At 46.3% G+C, this 12,282-nt stretch overlaps 1 long non-coding RNA gene, 12 other non-coding genes and 7 pseudogenes across 13 annotated transcripts; all 20 read left to right on the forward strand.

Moving 5' to 3' along the window:
• Nucleotides 1-110: 110 nt before the first annotated feature.
• On the forward strand, nt 111-227 carry LOC124680888. The gene has a single exon (XR_006995621.1). It is a non-coding gene; the product is annotated as a 5S ribosomal RNA (ribosomal RNA).
• A 188-nt stretch (nt 228-415) lies between these two features.
• LOC124680897 lies at nt 416-534 on the forward strand. The gene has a single exon (XR_006995623.1). It is a non-coding gene; the product is annotated as a 5S ribosomal RNA (ribosomal RNA).
• Nucleotides 535-5,660: 5,126 nt separating this feature from the next.
• LOC124680879 lies at nt 5,661-7,027 on the forward strand. Its single transcript, XR_006995613.1, has 4 exons — nt 5,661-5,764; nt 6,427-6,483; nt 6,611-6,664; nt 6,766-7,027. It is a non-coding gene; the product is annotated as an uncharacterized LOC124680879 (long non-coding RNA).
• A 196-nt stretch (nt 7,028-7,223) lies between these two features.
• LOC124680892 lies at nt 7,224-7,341 on the forward strand. The gene has a single exon (XR_006995622.1). It is a non-coding gene; the product is annotated as a 5S ribosomal RNA (ribosomal RNA).
• A 188-nt stretch (nt 7,342-7,529) lies between these two features.
• Nucleotides 7,530-7,647, forward strand: LOC124680900. Its single transcript, XR_006995625.1, has one exon. It is a non-coding gene; the product is annotated as a 5S ribosomal RNA (ribosomal RNA).
• A 187-nt stretch (nt 7,648-7,834) lies between these two features.
• Nucleotides 7,835-7,953, forward strand: LOC124680893 (annotated as a pseudogene).
• Nucleotides 7,954-8,139: 186 nt separating this feature from the next.
• LOC124680887 lies at nt 8,140-8,256 on the forward strand. The gene has a single exon (XR_006995620.1). It is a non-coding gene; the product is annotated as a 5S ribosomal RNA (ribosomal RNA).
• Nucleotides 8,257-8,442: 186 nt separating this feature from the next.
• On the forward strand, nt 8,443-8,558 carry LOC124680895 (annotated as a pseudogene).
• Nucleotides 8,559-8,744: 186 nt separating this feature from the next.
• Nucleotides 8,745-8,862, forward strand: LOC124680886. Its single transcript, XR_006995619.1, has one exon. It is a non-coding gene; the product is annotated as a 5S ribosomal RNA (ribosomal RNA).
• A 184-nt stretch (nt 8,863-9,046) lies between these two features.
• LOC124680885 lies at nt 9,047-9,163 on the forward strand. Its single transcript, XR_006995618.1, has one exon. It is a non-coding gene; the product is annotated as a 5S ribosomal RNA (ribosomal RNA).
• Nucleotides 9,164-9,347: 184 nt separating this feature from the next.
• LOC124680891 lies at nt 9,348-9,465 on the forward strand (annotated as a pseudogene).
• A 183-nt stretch (nt 9,466-9,648) lies between these two features.
• Nucleotides 9,649-9,770, forward strand: LOC124680881. The gene has a single exon (XR_006995615.1). It is a non-coding gene; the product is annotated as a 5S ribosomal RNA (ribosomal RNA).
• A 186-nt stretch (nt 9,771-9,956) lies between these two features.
• On the forward strand, nt 9,957-10,073 carry LOC124680889 (annotated as a pseudogene).
• Nucleotides 10,074-10,259: 186 nt separating this feature from the next.
• LOC124680884 lies at nt 10,260-10,378 on the forward strand. Its single transcript, XR_006995617.1, has one exon. It is a non-coding gene; the product is annotated as a 5S ribosomal RNA (ribosomal RNA).
• A 186-nt stretch (nt 10,379-10,564) lies between these two features.
• LOC124680883 lies at nt 10,565-10,681 on the forward strand. The gene has a single exon (XR_006995616.1). It is a non-coding gene; the product is annotated as a 5S ribosomal RNA (ribosomal RNA).
• A 187-nt stretch (nt 10,682-10,868) lies between these two features.
• LOC124680890 lies at nt 10,869-10,985 on the forward strand (annotated as a pseudogene).
• A 186-nt stretch (nt 10,986-11,171) lies between these two features.
• On the forward strand, nt 11,172-11,290 carry LOC124680894 (annotated as a pseudogene).
• Nucleotides 11,291-11,474: 184 nt separating this feature from the next.
• Nucleotides 11,475-11,594, forward strand: LOC124680880. Its single transcript, XR_006995614.1, has one exon. It is a non-coding gene; the product is annotated as a 5S ribosomal RNA (ribosomal RNA).
• Nucleotides 11,595-11,782: 188 nt separating this feature from the next.
• LOC124680896 lies at nt 11,783-11,884 on the forward strand (annotated as a pseudogene).
• Nucleotides 11,885-12,073: 189 nt separating this feature from the next.
• On the forward strand, nt 12,074-12,191 carry LOC124680899. Its single transcript, XR_006995624.1, has one exon. It is a non-coding gene; the product is annotated as a 5S ribosomal RNA (ribosomal RNA).
• Nucleotides 12,192-12,282: the final 91 nt, after the last annotated feature.

Consider the following 12,282-nt stretch of genomic DNA (forward strand, 5'->3'; position numbering starts at 1 on the left):
GTGATGGGAAACGGCGGTGGGGATGGGAAAGCGGGATGTGCATGGTACAAAATAGGGGAGAGAAGGAGCGGGAGGGGCAAGCATAAGGGAAAATGAGTGAAGAACATGTCGGATGCGATCATACCAAGCACTAAAGCACCGGATCCCATCGAACTCCGGGTTAAGCGTGCTTGGGCGAGAGTAGTACTAGGATGGGTGACCTCTCGGAAGTCCTCGTGTTGCATCCCTCCTTTTTGCGTCACGCGGCAACATTCATGGTGAAGTTAGGGCGATATTTTTTTGCGGGCACTCGTGCTCGGCTATAGGTGATGGGAAACGGCGGTGGGGATGGGAAAGCGGGATGTCCATGGTACAAAATAGGGGAGAGAAGGAGCGGGAGGGGCAAGCATAAGGGAAAATGAGTGAAGAACATGTCGGATGCGATCATACGAGCACTAAAGCACCGGATCCCATCAGAACTCCGAAGTTAAGCGTGCTTGGGCGAGAGTAGTACTAGGATGGGTGACCTCCTGGGAAGTCCTCGTGTTGCATCTCTCCTTTTTGCGTCACGCGGCAACATTCATGGTGAAGTTAGGGCGATATTTTTTTGCGGGCACTCGTGCTCAGCTATAGGTGATTGGAAACGGCGGTGGGGATGGGAAAGCGGGATGTGCATCTAAAGGTATGATTGTTGCACCCCCATGGGGCTCTCACAGCGATTTCAGCTTCTCAACCGTCGGATCTTTTCACCCATGCATCTCAGCCGTTGATTTCTGGGCAGAATCCCACTAGGTAAAGCCATGCAACGGCCATGGTCTACCCGCCTGCAGCTGCGCTTGGGACCCACCTTCGGCCGGGTCCACTCATCAGTCACTCTGGGTAGTCACAGCTTAGGGACAACAAAGATCTCAGCCATCCACTTTTTACCGCAGCGGTATAAAAAGCAGCAACCAATGGAGCAAACCCTAGCCGCCCCTCCCCCAATCCCCGCACGCGTCGTCTCTCCCCAATCCCTAACGCTCAGCCGCCGCGCCGTCCCGACCCGCTGCCCCCCGCCTCTCCCAATCCCCTCTCGTTCCCACCCCCGTCTCCAACCGTGAAGAACATGGCAGCAGCGGCGGTGCCGACCACGCGCCTAGGCGACGGAGCCGAGCGCGCGCCTGGCGACAGCGGCGGCAAGCGTGCGCTGGGCGGCGAAGGCGAGCGCGAGCGCGCGCCTGGAGACGGCGGCGGCCAAGGCGCGCCCTGGCGACGGCGACGGCGAGCACACGACTGGAAACGGCGGCGGCAAGCGTGTGCCTAGGCGACGGCAGCGACTGCGGCGGCGACGGCGAGCGCGCGACTGGAGACGGCGCGCGTGGGCGATGCGGGAACGATGGCAGCGAAGGCGCGCCTGGACGTCGGCGCCGGCGAGCACGCCTGGATGCTGCGCAACTCCATCGCCGGCCGCCTCAAGCACCACGCTGGTGTCCACCCCAAGCACATCGCATCTGGTTATGTCCCTGCTGTTGTACAGGATACAACATCTTTTCTTCTTTCTCTTACCAACTTTTTTTGCTCATACTTCTATGCTTTAAATCGTTTGAGAAATCTAACAGTTTTTCTGTGGCTACTGTATAGATCTGCTCTAATACTGCTCAATTTCTCAGTTTTCAAATTGCTTCTGGTGAAGATTTGGTTAAGTGTAATCTTCAATCACTGTATTTGGAAATTGAATACTGCAAAGTTTGCTGCTCTACCTTTTCTTTTACGTTTTATCACCTTCTTCATACTCTTTACAATACCCATTATTCATCTTGGAAATGCCCATTTTTTTCATACGAGTCACTCGTCCATCCGCACCCAATAGCTCTAGGTGAAAGATAAAACGGTGTTGTTCTAAAGAGAGAAAATTTACCGATTATATGTGACACCTTCGTTCTCTAAAAATGGATTCAATGTATAATATGCATCTTGTGCTCAGAGGTCAAATATATTACTGCAATTTACCTGTAATGAGCTCAGGTATGTTAGCTTTGTAATGTCCATGCAGGTGTACTGGTGTATATCGATCTGAACCATGAATTTATGTTTATGGATGGAGGGTGAACGTGTAGTTAATATTTTCTATATGGTTTATTAGGTTCTTAATCAGGCTATCTTATTTTAAACAAAATATTAAAATTAGCAAGTTGAAAGAAAATAAGTCATTTTTACCTTGATAAAACTGCAATTGAAGAAGTACAATTATTGTTATTTGTATGAACAGCCAGCATGTACTGTGCAAATGTATTAGTTTTCTATTTGCTATTTTCTTGCTATTTATTTGAATATAGGATGGCATCTGCATGCTTTTGTCTCTGATTCCTTGTTCTTACCAGTACTCTTCAGCAATACAGTTGTTGTTATTTGTATGAACAGCCATCATGTAGAGTGCAAATGTATTAGTTTTGTATTTGCTATTTTTCCTTGCTCTTTATTTGAATATAGGGTGGAATTTGGATGCTTTTGTATTTGATTCCTTATTCTTAACAGTTGCCCTTCAGTTTCATTTCAGGTCATGGTTGTCTTACAATAATGTGGAGTGCTGCAAAAAACATGTCTTCGCTGCCTAGCACTTTGAATTTGTCCTCAAGGTATTCTTTCAACCCCTGTTGACCATAAACAGGGAAATTTGCAACCCTGTTTCGAATTGGAAAATCATCTTATTTATTATATATTCTATAGCAGATATGCTAAGTAATCTTGTCATATTTCAAAATTATTTTTGGCAAAAGAAGATAGTGAAACCACTGATCTGAAGTCACTTGCCAACATTGTTCAGGTGTGGTTCTTATGTGCTAGGCGCCCTAAACGATCCGTGAAGTAAGAAGCTTGTCCAGACATATTTGTGTCTTTCCAAATCAGTTGAAAATGAGTGACATTATTGTCCAACCATACAACTTCCTTTTAAATCGGAAGCGTCTCGAACTATATGCTGACTGTGTGGTTGTTACAGATTATATACGTGTTCTATTATTGTGGCTTTCGTGGCCATACTGATGATGGGATAATACCATTTCAGTTCCTGAGGTTGAACAAGACTTTCAAATGCTGCTGAATCCAAAAGTTGCTATCAGCTTCACCCCAAATCTTATTTGCACGGTAAACAGATATTTGGAGATAACTCCTGGTTCTGTACTTTACTGTCTGCTTCACTAGATGCATAATAAATTTGTTGAATGCAGTTGCTAAATCAATTTTGTATATGTATCTTTGTACTGAAATGTTGGATGCAATCTACCATGTTTGTTGAAATGGCACTGGATCAGTCGGTGATTTGTATCGACATCTCAAGTGTACATACTTTCGAGTAGATTAAAGATGCCAGATCCCTATTTCTTGCTCTCTAGCACTGTACATAGGCAATCTTGTGAAGGGAGCATCTGGCCAGGCTGTGTACAGCTTCAATTTGATGATGGGTCTGACTGAGAACACGGCGCTGCAATATCAGCCCCTGTTTCCTTGATATGTGGTGTGAATGGAAGAGTTGGAAGTAATTGCTATTTTTTGGTTAAGTTCAGGTAACACGGCGCTGCAGTATCAGCCCCTGTTTCCTTGATATGTGGTGTGAATGGAAGAGTTGGAAGTAATTGCTATTTTTTGGTTAAGTTCATATTTTATAGTGTTATAAATTCTGGACATAATTTTTTGCGTTATATTCAGATCCACTTAAGGTTGATTTCCTCACCCATTGAATTCACCTTTTATCCAATTGCTAATCGACCACCCACTGGTTTACAAAACAGTAAGCCTGAAAAGTCATCTGTTGGACAAGTGGTCATCGTCCGTCAAGACACACCCCTAGCTCAATTCTTATACTTGGTCTCCTTTTAGTCACGTACCTCAAAACGTAGTGCTTCTAGCCTTCTAGCAACCTTATTAACACTATGCCTTATTTGTGATCGATTGTCTTATGTAGATACACAAAAGGAATACAGCTGGAGATCCATGTCCGCCGATGCATTTACCCAGAGAAATAGAGAAGCAGAAAAAACCAAAGAGGTACAAGTGTGCACTAAGATACTCTCAATGCAATTATTTTTCTATCCTGTCTGTTGTCATGACAACCAACCAGAATGCCTTTCATAGTTTCATCGCCTTTACCTACCCAACATTTACATGTCCTACATAAACAATAGCATATATCTGAACTTTCTTGTGCCCCCTATTCTTGAGTTCTTGCTGTGGGATGTGTCAAACATCACAGGCTTACAGAAAAGTTACTATTTGTGCCTATCCAGTAGAGAGGCCATCCCTCATCTTATTAGGCTTGCTACCCACTTGAGTTGACCTACATAAGAACGGTGAGATATATGTATAAACTAGGTTCTTTATTTTGGTTTTATTTCTGTAACTCAGTGTTTACCAGTGAATTTCTTATAACTGACCAGTCGACTTTTTACAAATCCTTACCAAATGTGTTTCTCTGTCTTTGTTTACTTCCTTTATTGCTAAGGACACATAAAAATTATGCAAGCTTGATATACCCCCAAGCTGGCTAGCGATAAAAGTAGGACCATACCTCATTACATAATTTTCCTCTCATGCTTGCATGCTGGGTCACCTTTTAAGTGACGCTTACTGTTCAGTTTCTGATGCGGTTTCAGGTTTGTAGAGCTAAAGATTATCTGGTAAATACCATGAGTGATCAGAACTAAAGGGCCAAGTGGCCAACCCTATTTGTGCCAGGTATAATAGTTGTATAATACAACGTGCTTAATATATTCAGCCTATGCTTAATGTCTATGGAATTTATCTAATACATGTAAGATGCTTTTATTGGTATACAATGTAAAATGCTTGAAGTGTTTGCCTTCTTATGTACATTTAATAAGGTACAATAATTATGAAAGTGGATGTGAAAGTAATAATCTGTGAACTGTAGCTTTTGTGAGGATATTTATATACAACTATCTAGGTTTGTTCATGAATTTTAAGTTTGCAAGTTAGAATTACTCAGACCACAAATTCTAGGTATCTTTTCTCCCCAGGAACTTCTGGAAAAAAACTAACGCGTGATTGTTCTCAATAAATTTTAAACTGAAATCTATTCAAAGATTTAGTCTATTTGCTTAGAAAATCTATTCAATAAATGACCATTTCTTCTATTACATGAGTATATGCTTCCTTTGTTTCAAGTTTAAAGGATTCAACTATCATAACATTATGCAAGTTCACAATTTCTTATTGCATGCTACTTTCTATCGACAAACTACAAAGAGTGTTGCAGCCAGTTTGTTGACAGTTTTATTCTCTTTTGTCATGCTCGTGGCCATTTCCACCTTTTAATTGTGTAATTTGGTGCTCTGCCCAATCTTGATATTTCTTATGCTGGTCCGGTTATACATTGAAATAACTGCATATTACTCCCACTCTTTTAGAATGTTCAGATTTTGGAGTCGCAAAGACTCCATTCAAGAAATTTGTGAGTACAAAGCAAGAATTTGTGCTTAGCTTTTTCTCGCTGATTTATCATCTTTACATGTATGATTTGGGTTTAGTTTAGTTTGGTCCGGTGGTCAGCTGGGGCGGATGCCTGATTTTGATCTTCTCTGCAGCATTCGGATCCAATAGGGGTGGGACTCACCATGGAAGCTGTCAGGAAGTTGCTGGGCCGGAGTGCATCATGCCCGGCCAATAGGCGCCTCTGCGGCTAATGGGAATCATGATACAGATCCATCTGTTATTGTTCAACTATTAGTTGTTGAATTGTGGGATGATGCCTGCTGTTATGTTGGCTGCTCAGCTGATCGTTTGCTACCCGGTATGAGACTGCACTATGGAACCCATTTTTCTGTCCACAATAGATAGTCATGATTATTCAGAAAATTTTAAAGATAGGGATTAGGGCTTAGTGGAAAAAACAACTCTAAATGTTCAGTCGTGATCATACATGCCTTGCAGTATGGTTTCGGTCTTCTAGACAATATATTCTGTTAGTTAAATGCAGTTTTTTTAGTAGCCATTTTCCGTTTTTTTTAGTCCAACTTTAGGTATCCATCAGCAGACTGGTTAGGAACATGTACTGCATTGATTTCTTGCTTCTCTATTCAATCCAGTTTTTAGTATGCGACCTCACTTTTTCTGAATAATCATGATGCTGATTTCGTTGTTTGTATTAATATACATGACAGATTTAGCACATCCTTGCTATTTTTGTAAGGCGTTAAGGCAATCTAGAAAACTGAACAGACCACTTGCCAAATTTCTTGGCAACTGAGAAAAGATAAGAATACACAATCTTTATAATGCACTAAGGATAGCTAAAAATTTCAAAGCAACATGACATACTTCAAGAGAGAGAAACTGACAGAGAGGGAATTCTCTATCCAATTCAGTTTTTAATACACAGCTTCATGAACAATGCATGTATTTTCTATGTTTAACATCATGTATCTTTACAACTACATCTTATTTTTGTTGCAGTTAACCATGACAAGGCTATGAATATAGAGCAAGCCCAGTTCAGCGGTTATTTTTCACGTAAGAATCCAATTAGTGAGAAAGCCATTTATAGTCTCTTCTAAATCTGATTGCACTCATACATGACGAAACCTTCAGGTTTTGCTCTGTCTGTGTTGAAATTGTTATGATTTTTTATCTTCATCAGGCAAAAGGATGGAGTTCTATGATTCCTGGAGTGGGTAAATTGCTTCTGGTTCAGGTACATCTCAATCCGTACCTAAATATTTAGTTATTCAAGTCGCTTCAATGGCTTTAGCATGGTCATGCCTCTTTTTTCGTGGGCTGCTTTTATCCTTCCAGATTTGGCATGAAATTGACTATGGGAGAAGGATCCTGATGGCATTGCTCTCGCGGATTTCATTAACTCGATTTTACCAAACAACATCAAAATTATTTCTTTAGTAGATGGCCCAGCTTATATATATGTTTCTTTGTCCTTACTTCTGTGCTCTCGACATAGCCAGAGTGTTTGGTACTATAATATATTCCTCTATTTTCCTGGTTGTATATAAATGTTGAGAACTTCATTTGTAATTTCGTGTGCTTTGTCCTAATATCATTCTAATGACTTTGTTTTTTGAAACCTCACAAACGAATATCATTTTCACGTAACTTTTAGCCGTGTTATCCAAAGTTTGAACTGGTACGAGTTTCACGGGATCGTGCGCCAAGGCGCACATCTAAATCTAGTGGTACAAAATAGGGGAGAGAAGGAGCGGGAGGGGCAAGCATAAGGGAAAATGAGTGAAGAACATGTCGGATGCGATCATACCAGCACTAAAGCACCGGATCCCATTAGAACTCCGAAGTTAAGCGTGCTTGGGCGAGAGTAGTACTAGGATGGGTGACCTCTGGGAAGTTCTCGTGTTGCATCCCTCCTTTTTGCGTCACGCGGCAACATTCATGGTGAAGTTTGGGCGATATTTTTTTGCGGGCACTCGTGCTCGGCTATAGGTGATGGGAAACGACGGTGGGGATGGGAAAACGGGATGTGCATGGTACAAAATAGGGGAGAGAAGGAGCGGGAGGGGCAAGCATAAGGGAAAATGAGTGAAGAACATGTCGGATGCGATCATACCAGCACTAAAGCACCGGATCCCATCAGAACTCCGAAGTTAAGCGTGCTTGGGCGAGAGTAGACTAGGATGGGTGACCTCCTGGGAAGTCCTCGTGTTGCATCCTTCCTTTTAGCGTCACGCGGCAACATTCATGGTGAAGTTAGGGCGATATTTTTTGCGGGCACTCGTGCTCGGCTATAGGTGATGGGAAACGGCGGTGGGGATGGGAAAGCGGGATGTGCATGGTACAAAATAGGGGAGAGAAGGAGCGGGAGGGGCAAGCATAAGGGAAAATGAGTGAAGAACATGTCGGATGCGATCATACCAAAGACTAAAGCACCGGATCCCATCGTAACTCCGGGTTAAGCGTGCTTGGGCGAGAGTAGTACTAGGATGGGTGACCTCCTGGGAAGTCCTCGTGTTGCATCTCTCCTTTTTGCGTCACGCGGCAACATTCATGGTGAAGTTAGGGCGATATTTTTTTGCGGCACTCGTGCTCGGCTATAGGTGATGGGAAACGGCGGTGGGATGGGAAAGCGGGATGTGCATGGTACAAAATAGGGGAGAGAAGGAGCGGGAGGGGCAAGCATAAGGGAAAATGAGTGAAGAACATGTCGGATGCGATCATACCAAGCACTAAAGCACCGGATCCCATCGAACTCCGGGTTAAGCGTGCTTGGGCGAGAGTAGTACTAGGATGGGTGACCTCCGGGAAGTCCTCGTGTTGCATCCCTCCTTTTGCGCCACGCGGCAACATTCATGGTGAAGTTTGGGCGATATTTTTTGCGGGCACTCGTGCTCGGCTATAGGTGATGGGAAACGACGGCGGGGATGGGAAAGCGGGATGTGCATGGTACAAAATAGGGGAGAGAAGGAGCGGGAGGGGCAAGCATAAGGGAAAATGAGTGAAGAACATGTCGGATGCGATCATACCAAAGACTAAAGCACCGGATCCCATCGAACTCCGGTTAAGCGTGCTTGGGCGAGAGTAGACTAGGATGGGTGACCTCCTGGGAAGTCCTCGTGTTGCATCCTTCCATTTTGCGTCACGCGGCAACATTCATGGTGAAGTTAGGGCGATATTTTTTGCGGCACTCGTGCTCGGCTATAGGTGATGGGAAACGGCGGTGGGGATGGGAAAGCGGGATGTGCATGGTACAAAATAGGGGAGAGAAGGAGCGGGAGGGGCAAGCATAAGGGAAAATGAGTGAAGAACATGTCTGATGCGATCATACCAAAGACTAAAGCACCGGATCCCATCGAACTCCGAAGTTAAGCGTGCTTGGGCGAGAGTAGTACTAGGATGGGTGACCTCCGGGAAGTCCTCGTGTTGCATCCCTCCTTTTTGCGTCACGCGGCAACATTCATGGTGAAGTTAGGGCGATATTTTTTTGTGCACTCGTGCTCGGCTATAGGTGATGGGAAACGGCGCGGGATGGGAAAGCGGGATGTCCATGGTACAAAATAGGGGAGAGAAGGAGCGGGAGGGGCAAGCATAAGGGAAAATGAGTGAAGAACATGTCGGATGCGATCATACCAAGCACTAAAGCACCGGATCCCATCGAACTCCGGTTAAGCGTGCTTGGGCGAGAGTAGTACTAGGATGGGTGACCTCCTGGGAAGTCCTCGTGTTGCATCTCTCCTTTTGCGTCACGCGGCAACATTCATGGTGAAGTTAGGGCGATATTTTTTGCGGGCACTCGTGCTCGGCTATAGGTGATTGGAAACGGCGTGGGGATGGGAAAGCGGGATGTGCATGGTACAAAATAGGGAGAGAAGGAGCGGGAGGGGCAAGCATAAGGGAAAATGAGTGAAGAACATGTCGGATGCGATCATACCAAAGCACTAAAGCACCGGATCCCATCGTAACTCCGGTTAAGCGTGCTTGGGCGAGAGTAGTACTAGGATGGGTGACCTCCGGGAAGTCCTCGTGTTGCATCCCTCCTTTTGCGTCACGCGGCAACATTCATGGTGAAGTTTGGGCGATATTTTTTGCGGCACTCGTGCTCGGCTATAGGTGATGGGAAACGGCGTGGGATGGGAAAACGGGATGTGCATGGTACAAAATAGGGGAGAGAAGGAGCGGGAGGGGCAAGCATAAGGGAAAATGAGTGAAGAACATGTCGGATGCGATCATACCAAAGCACTAAAGCACCTGGATCCCACTCGAACTCCGAAGTTAAGCGTGCTTGGGCGAGAGTAGTACTAGGATGGGTGACCTCCTGGGAAGTCCTCGTGTTGCATCCCTCCTTTTAGCGTCACGCGGCAACATTCATGGTGAAGTTAGGGCGATATTTTTTTGCGGGCACTCGTGCTCGGCTATAGGTGATGGGAAACGGCGTGGGGATGGGAAAGCGGGATGTGCATGGTACAAAATAGGGAGAGAAGGAGCGGGAGGGGCAAGCATAAGGGAAAATGAGTGAAGAACATGTCGGATGCGATCATACCAAGCACTAAAGCACCGGATCCCATCGTAACTCCGGTTAAGCGTGCTTGGGCGAGAGTAGTACTAGGATGGGTGACCTCTGGGAAGTCCTCGTGTTGCATCCCTCCTTTTTGCGTCACGCGGCAACATTCATGGTGAAGTTAGGGCGATATTTTTTGCGGGCACTCGTGCTCGGCTATAGGTGATGGGAAAGCGGGGTGGGGATGGGAAAGCGGGATGTGCATGGTACAAAATAGGGAGAGAAGGAGCGGGAGGGGCAAGCATAAGGGAAAATGAGTGAAGAACATGTCGGATGCGATCATACCAAAGCACTAAAGCACCGGATCCCATCGAACTCCGAAGTTAAGCGTGCTTGGGCGAGAGTAGTACTAGGATGGGTGACCTCCTGGAAGTCCTCGTGTTGCATCCCTCCTTTATGCGCCACGCGGCAACATTCATGGTGAAGTTAGGGCGATATTTTTTGCGGGCACTCGTGCTCGGCTATAGGTGATGGGAAACGGCGGTGGGGATGGGAAAGCGGGATGTGCATGGTACAAAATAGGGGAGAGAAGGAGCGGAGGGGCAAGCATAAGGGAAAATGAGTGAAGAACATGTCGGATGCGATCATACCAGCCCTAAAGCACCGGATCCCATCGGAACTCCGGTTAAGCGTGCTTGGGCGAGAGTAGTACTAGGATGGGTGACCTCCTGGGAAGTCCTCGTGTTGCATCCCTCCTTTTAGCGCCACGCGGCAACATTCATGGTGAAGTTAGGGCGATATTTTTTTGCGGCACTCGTGCTCGGCCATAGGTGATGGGAAACGGCGGTGGGGATGGGAAAGCGGGATGTGCATGGTACAAAATAGGGGAGAGAAGGAGCGGAGGGGCAAGCATAAGGGAAAATGAGTGAAGAACATGTCTGGATGCGATCATACCAACGACTAAAGCACCGGATCCCATCGAACTCCGAGTTAAGCGTGCTTGGGCGAGAGTAGTACTAGGATGGGTGACCTCCGGGAAGTCCTCGTGTTGCATCCCTCCTTTTGCGTCACGCGGCAACATTCATGGTGAAGTTAGGGCGATATTTTTTTGCGTGCACTCGTGCTCGGCTATAGGTGATGGGAAACGGCGGTGGGGATGGGAAAGCGGGATGTGCATGGTACAAAATAGGGAGAGAAGGAGCGGGAGGGGCAAGCATAAGGGAAAATGAGTGAAGAACATGTCTGATGCGATCATACCAAGCACTAAAGCACTCGGATCCCATCGTAACTCCGGGTTAAGCGTGCTTGGGCGAGAGTAGTACTAGGATGGGTGACCTCCTGGAAGTCCTCGTGTTGCATCCCTCCTTTTGCGTCACGCGGCAACATTCATGGTGAAGTTAGGGCGATATTTTTTGCGGCACTCGTGCTCGGCTATAGGTGATGGGAAACGGCGTGGGGATGGGAAAGCGGGATGTGCATGGTACAAAATAGGGGAGAGAAGGAGCGGGAGGGGCAAGCATAAGGGAAAATGAGTGAAGAACATGTCGGATGCGATCATACCAAGCACTAAAGCACCGGATCCCATCAGAACTCCGAAGTTAAGCGTGCTTGGGCGAGAGTAGTACTAGGATGGGTGACCTCCTGGGAAGTCCTCGTGTTGCATCCTTCCTTTTTACGTCACGCGGCAACATTCATGGTGAAGTTAGGGCGATATTTTTTTACGGGCACTCGTGCTCGGCTATAGGTGATGGGAAACGGCGGTGGGGATGGGAAAGCGGGATGTGCATGGTACAAAATAGGGGAGAGAAGGAGCTGGAGGGGCAAGCATAAGGGAAAATGAGTGAAGAACATGTCGGATGCGATCATACCAGCACTAAAGCACCGGATCCCATCCGTGCTTGGGCGAGAGTAGTACTAGGATGGGTGACCTCCTGGGAAGTCCTCGTGTTGCATCCCTCCTTTTTGCGTCACGCGGCAACATTCATGGTGAAGTTAGGGCGATATTTTTTTTGCGGGCACTCGTGCTCGGCTATAGGTGATGGGAAACGGCGGTGGGGATGGGAAAGCGGGATGTGCATGGTACAAAATAGGGGAGAGGAGGAGCGGGAGGGGCAAGCATAAGGGAAAATGAGTGAAGAACATGTCGGATGCGATCATACCAGCACTAAAGCACCGGATCCCATCAGAACTCCGAAGTTAAGCGTGCTTGGGCGAGAGTAGTACTAGGATGGGTGACCTCCGGGAAGTCCTCGTGTTGCATCCCTCCTTTTTGCGTCACGCGGCAACATTCATGGTGAAGTTAGGGCGATATTTTTTGCGGGCACTCGTGCTCCAGCTATAGGTGATGGGAAACG

The sequence above is a fragment of the Lolium rigidum genome, unplaced genomic scaffold, assembly GCF_022539505.1.
Source record: "Lolium rigidum isolate FL_2022 unplaced genomic scaffold, APGP_CSIRO_Lrig_0.1 contig_30311_1, whole genome shotgun sequence".
Lineage (NCBI taxonomy): Eukaryota > Viridiplantae > Streptophyta > Magnoliopsida > Poales > Poaceae > Lolium > Lolium rigidum.